The sequence below is a fragment of the Hipposideros armiger genome, unplaced genomic scaffold (assembly GCF_001890085.2).
Source record: "Hipposideros armiger isolate ML-2016 unplaced genomic scaffold, ASM189008v1 scaffold_82, whole genome shotgun sequence".
NCBI lineage: Eukaryota > Metazoa > Chordata > Mammalia > Chiroptera > Hipposideridae > Hipposideros > Hipposideros armiger.
The window spans coordinates 2578128-2584670 of NW_017731432.1; positions in this window are offsets into that span (position 1 = coordinate 2578128).

A 6543-nucleotide genomic window follows, 5' to 3' on the forward strand; every position below is an offset into this window, starting at 1 on the left:
GGGGTGTTTCAGCTGTCTATTGCTATAGAATAACCACTCCAAATCTTAGTGGCTTTACATGGCAACAATGTAGTGTTTCTCATGATTTTGTGCAGTTCTTCTCCCTATGGCACTGCTGAGGTATTTTTTCATGCAATTGTATTCTAAGGGATCCTTGACTGGGGCTGTTCTCTCCATATGGCGTCTCATCTTCCTCTGTCTTCAGCTGGATAGCAGGGACTTGTGTACAGCATGGCGGCTGGGACCAAGAGGGAACAACACTCCAAGAGCACAAGCCCCAATGTGGAAAAGCTGCTCACGCCTGCTTGTATCAGTGCAAATCGTTCTGGATAGAGCTTGCTTTGTCTCTCAATCTGTAATGAACATTTTCTCTAGGAGTAAATATTCTTCCCAGCCTGATTTTCGATGGCTGACTGATAGTCCATCAGTGGTTTAACCAATCCCCCATTGATGAACATTTAGGTGGTTTTCGTTTGGCAGCAGTTATAAAACAACTCCGTGAAGATCAACTTTGTACCAAGAGCTCAGTACAAATCTTTGGAGAATAGGTATGACAGAATCAAAGGACAGGGGGCATTTTTAAGGCTTTTCCAAATTGTTCTTAGAAAACATAGTACATACTGCACTTCTACCACCTATAAAGGGACCTGTCCTTTTCACAATCCTCTGGCCAGTCATGTGCGTGTTTGTCTTTTTAGTCTCTTGTCAACTGGATAGGTGAAACATGGTATCTCATCATTGTCTTCAAAAGAGAGAAAATTAAAAGTAAGTTGCCCAGAGCCAGGTGCTTAAGAAGAGTTCTTGTCTTTTACTCGGAAACAGCCCTAATAAATCAGCAGGGATGAGGGCAGTACAGTGTAATGTCTCTCAGCTCACTGACTTCAGACTGTAAAAAGCGAGAACAGCCCTGCTGGCTGAGCTCCTGGCTGCGAAGATGACGTTACTGTGTCCTCTCAGTGCAGTTGACTGGGACAAGCTTGCTGCTTCCCTGTCCTGTGTCTGCGGGTTTTCCAGTGGGAAGAGGGCACACAGTCTCGCTTGTCTCACCCACTATACCCATCTTGACTCTAGCCCTGTCCCCTCTGACCCACTAGTACTGAGATCTGGACCTGGCTGGCTATAACTAATGAGAATTGTAAGGAGAGGTGTATAAAGCAGGACCCCAAGATTTATCCTTGGCCTTGAGAAGCCAGAGCCATTTCTCATGGCCTCAAAAACTCATGAATGGGGAACACCTTCCTGTGTGGAAGCGTGTCCTGCTTCTTACTAGCTGTAGAACAAGCAATGAAGCCTTTCTGAGCCTCAGTTTCTTCATCTAGAATATGGGGGTAATAGAGCTTTTAGTATTATTATGTACTTCCTCTATGCCTGACACTAGTAATCCTCACAGGACCCCTCCAAGATTGGGAAGATCCTGCCCACTTTACAGGTGAGGCCCAGAGAAGGGAATTAACTTGCCCCAGATCACACAGCAAATAAGTAACAGAACTGGAAATGAGCTCAGGGCAGCCTGGAACCAAAGCCTACACATACTCCTTCTGCAGGCTTTGTAAAGGATAGGCTGAGAAAAGGACAACTTAAAGAGCTGTTCTATTTCTTATGAGTTAAAGAGGATCTGCAATGACAGCACAATTTAAAAAACCTGCCATCACCAGCTGAACAGTGGATTAGAGTTATTCTCAGTGCAGGGGATAGTTGGGCAAGGGACCCAACTTAGCCAAGTTCTGACTGGAGTCTTCCAGAAAGCTGCCTGATTTCACAGCTACAATTCTATTTTGCTCTTTCCACAGAGGGAGGCAAGCCCTTCCCTTAATACTACGATTTTTTTTTTTTTAAGCTGTGCCTTCCTGCCACCTGTTGCAGCTCAGTGGCTGCTCAGCTCGGGCCGGGAATTGAACTGCTGTTGCCCAGAGCTCAAACTCTTGAGCGAGTACTTAACCAACTGAGCCACTCAGCTGGCCCAATACTACCATTTATTTATGGAGATAAAGGTGCTAGTTACGTTTTATATGCATCTAGTGCCTCATTGCACTCAATTCTCACAATGACTCTATGTGGAAGGTACTGTTGTGATGCTCTTCTTTGGATGAGGTACTGGGGCACAAGGAGGTTAGGTGAGCTGCCGGGGTGGCAGAGCTTGGTTCCAAGCTGACTTAGGATCCTGGTCTCTTAACCAGGGCCCAGGGGTGAGGCACTCAAGGCTTGACTGCCAACGTTCGCAAAGCCTTTTACCCTGGGATCACGAGAACCTCCTCTCAGCCCTGGTAGGCAGCCCGGGCAGAGCCATTCTCTGCCTTACAAATGGAGTAACCGAGGCCCAGAGAGAAGAGGAGGCTTGCTCCCTTCACCACCTCAACTTGCGCAGTTTGGAAAGCTGGATGGGGAAGTGAAGAGGAAAAGCTCGCCAGTGGTGCTGGACTTGTGCCAGCCAGATGAGCTGTGCCCTAATAAGGACTGAGTGTTCTTTCCAGGGAACTCAAGGTGGGGCAGAATCGGAGGGCAGGCCAGGCCAGGCCAGGCCAGGAAGCCTAGAGGGCAGGTCTCTGGGGAGACGTGGAAAGAGGAAGGGAGCCTGAAACAGGCCAGGGATGGGCCTTGGCCTGGGGATGACCTAGATGGAGGCTTAGACAGGATTCATGTGGAGTGTGGCGCTCTGAGGTCAGATGCTACTGGGTGCAAATTATGACTGTGCTACTTATGAGAAAGGTGAGTTTGGGTCAATATTTCTCTGAGCCTCAGTGTCCTCACCTGTAAAAGGGCTGAAGAGCAGTGGGTGAGACTGCGGTATTTGGAGCCCTGCCTGGTAAATCCCGGCTTTGCCACTTCCGGTGTGACCCAGGGCAAGCGAATTTGCTTCTGTGGGCCTCAGTTTCCTCGTCTGTCAGATGGGCCTGGTAATAACACTACCCTGCTCACAGGCTGTTGTGAGGATTTCAGGGCTCAGCAGCATATGAGGAGGCTTCTGGGAGACTTTTTACCTAATCAGTCTTTGCTCCCATCATCATCATCTTCATTATTTATCTCCAAGGATTCTTGGGAGGCTTGAACAAGGCCGCTGCTGCAAACTGTCTGGCACAGGCATTATTGGATAGTGGCCAGGCAGAGGGACAGGTGCTCTGATGTAGGTTGTGGGAGGTGTGGTGTGACTCATAGGACGGTGACAAGAATTCTGCCTGGCTGGGTGGAAGAAGGATGTGGAAGGCTTCCTGGGGGAAGTGGCATTTTCTGGGCCTCGAAGGACATGTGGAAGCTCCCAGCGTAGAGGAAAGGGGAGGTAGAGAGATGAACTTGAGCAAAGGCTCGGTGGTGAGAGTGCGTGAGCATGTCTGGGGACCATGGAGTGGTTTCATTAGGCCGCATGTTTGGGTTGAGGGGCGAGGTGTGAGGCTGCACGGGGGCACTGGGTCCAGATGCAAAGGGCTGTTGACTGGCGAAAAATAACTCTCCCCAAGTAATCCACAAAAGAAAAGTTTTATTCAGGAAAAGAAAAAGAAGCAAGACTACCACCACAGTGCGAGAAAGCGCACCTCTGACACCGGCTCCAACCTGCAGCCCACATGGAGGCAAAAAGACGCTGCTTCCAAGATCACTAATCCCTTTATTATGATCCCTCCCCCAGAAATTATCATAAGGATAAACAGGAAGTCAAGAGTATAGCGTTAACAAGGGGCCCAGCTCCACCCATAATCCTCCCAACTCTATGGTTAAGCATCTTAAGATGCCAGTTCACTTTATCAGGGCTCAGAATGCCTTGCCTGGGGGTTTAAATGTGCTCCAGTAGGTGAGGAGTTTCTATGCCTATCTACGTGGTGGAAACAACTGGGGGATTTTTTAAAAAATGTAGATTCCAAGGTCCCACCCAGCAGTATTCTGAGTAATGGATCTCAGGTGGGACCCAGCAATCTATATGGCTTAAAGCTCCCCAAGAAATTCTGATGCCCACCGAGGTATGGGAACCCCTGCCATGGGGAGGGGGTGTCTCTAAGCAGGGATAGGCTCCATTGAGATACCAACCCCAGACCTCCAAGAATTGAGCAAGAGCTAGAGAAAGTGGGGAGGGTGTGTAAGAGCCCTCTGACTCTGACCTCTAGCCTCCCACTCTTTCCAAGGGACTCTCACACTCTGATGGTCACATTTGCCAACAGGGCTGGCCCCTAGAGATGCTACTACTCTATAGTTCTCTAGCCCCAGGAAGGACAACCTTCCTACCATCCATCCATCCATCCATCCATCCATCCATCCATCCATCCATCTTTTCATTCATCTGACAATTTTTTAGCTCCCCTACCACATGCCAGGCATGGTTGGGTCCTGGAGGGACAGTGGAGAATAAAGCAAACACTCCCTTACATAACCCTTACAAAGCTTTCTGTCAGTCCTGGCTCTCTCAGCTGCCTGAGCATGGAGCACTTTGTCATCAGGAGTATGGCTAAGTACAAGAGAGCTCCGACAGGGAACGCACCCAGGGGCAGCAGCAGAGCCCACTGGTCCTGTATCCAGGCCCCATGACTCCTAGGCTCTCCCTGTGGAGCCCCCTACCAGGAGAGTCCTGGTGTGCAGCCATTCCCCACCCCCAGCCCACAAAGAAGGCAATATCCTTGGGTAAGGCCTGAGCAACCCTTCCCAAGGGAAGGGTCAAGGAGCATTTCCTCACAGGGGTAGCAGAAATAACAAACACAAGGAAATGACAGAGATTCCAGGGATTTCAGAGCACACAACTCCCGTACAGGACGGAGCCATGCAGAGAGAAAGGGTTAGAACCTGTTGCAGCAACTTCCTGGCCTCCCTCTTGGAGCAGTCTCCTTGTGTCTTCATGCTTTTGTTCTCTTCTTTGTTTCATCAGGTTCCCTTGTCCACTGCAACCCCCCGCCACACCATCGCCAGTGTGAGTGCTGTGGATATCACTGTCGCACTCACTCATTCATTGTCAATCATTTGTTTCTTCATTCATTCAACACGTAGGTACTATGTGCTAAGCACTGAGGTTGAAGCTATAGACAGAATGTGGCCCCACTTGGAGCTCCCAGTTAGGTGGGGAAAAAAACACAATGATGCAACGCTAATACAATGCGATTATTGCTACCATGGTATTATGCCTAGGGTGTTATATTGTGCATAGAGAGGGAACACGAGAAGGCTGATTTTGGAAGAAGGAGTAGGAGAGTGTGCCAAGCAGTGAGGACAGCAAGTGTAAGGAGGAGTACAAAGATGGTTTGCAAAGGCTAGAGCGTAGGGTGGTATCAAGGGACAGCAGGAGCAGAGAATAGAGAGGTCAGAGTACGGGTAGTCCATGGAGAGCCTTAAATGCTGGGCTAAGGAACTAGAACTTTCTGCCTTAGGCAATGGGGAACCATTGGCAGATTATGAGCAGGGGAGGGACAGACTTGCATCTTAGAGTAATATGTGGAAGCAGGTTTGGGGGAATGGGCTGGAGAAGGAGAGGCCAGGCAGAGTGGCCAGTGAAGAGGACCAGACATAGCCCAAGCCTAATCCAGGGCAGGGGCAGGTGACTCAGCAGGCGTGAGCACCTCGAGATGTAAGAACAAAGGTGGGTGTGGGGCAGATGGGCTATAGAGTTGGCCTCACTCAGGGCAGCTAGGTCTTTCCAAGTCAAAGAGAGGCTGAGGCAAGCAGGAACTCCAGGAACTCCTAGGCTTTGGGCTTGAGCAGACTCAAGGTTAGCAGATGCAGCTCGGTGTGGAGAGACTTGGGAGGTCCCACAGCAGGACCCCAGCTTATACAGAGGAATCAGGGCAAGGTCCAGCCCTGGGGAAGAGTTTCCATGAGCCAGGCAGGGTGTCAGATGGCGCCCTGGTCCTGAAGGGAGAAGAAGTTACAAGGCAAACAGCAGAGGACAACTGGCTCCAGCGCCTTTATGTCTTGGACCACCTCCCTTCAATGGCTACCTGTGAAGATAGGCTACAGGGGTACCTGGGTTATTTTCTTGCCCATGCCTGGCCCTCTCGGATGAGGCTTCCCTCAGGCTCCCCTTGTTGACTCCAGTTACAATCTGCTCCTGACCCAGGGACCAAAAGTCTGTAGCAGGTCTGCCCTACCCCTGGCTCTAAGTTCCTGTGAGGATGAACTCTGCTCTACCTGCTCAGGTGCCTTTGGGAGCTTACGTACTCTGCCAGCCCTCATCATACAGTACATGGACCCCAGAGCTCACTTCCTAGAGCCTTTTGGCCAATTAGTCACTCATATAATAAACATTTATTTAAGCACCCACCATGCCGGTTCCTGCCCTGAGAGTGGATTTGGGGAGCTGAATCAGATGTAGTCCTTGAGGGTTCATAGTACACTGGAGACAAACACGTTTAACACAACACAACCTATTAGAACACGCCACAACACACTTCCTTATGACTCAACTCAGCACAGCAGATCTCAGGTCTATTTTCCAGCTCTCTGGGGCCTGACCTGGGAAAAAAGACAGCTCATAGACAAAAGGGTTATGATGGCTCACTAAGCAGGGAGGGGAGAATGCCAGCAGTAGAGGGCAGAGATAAAGGGGCTCCACGGTCAGAATACCTGGCTTCGGTC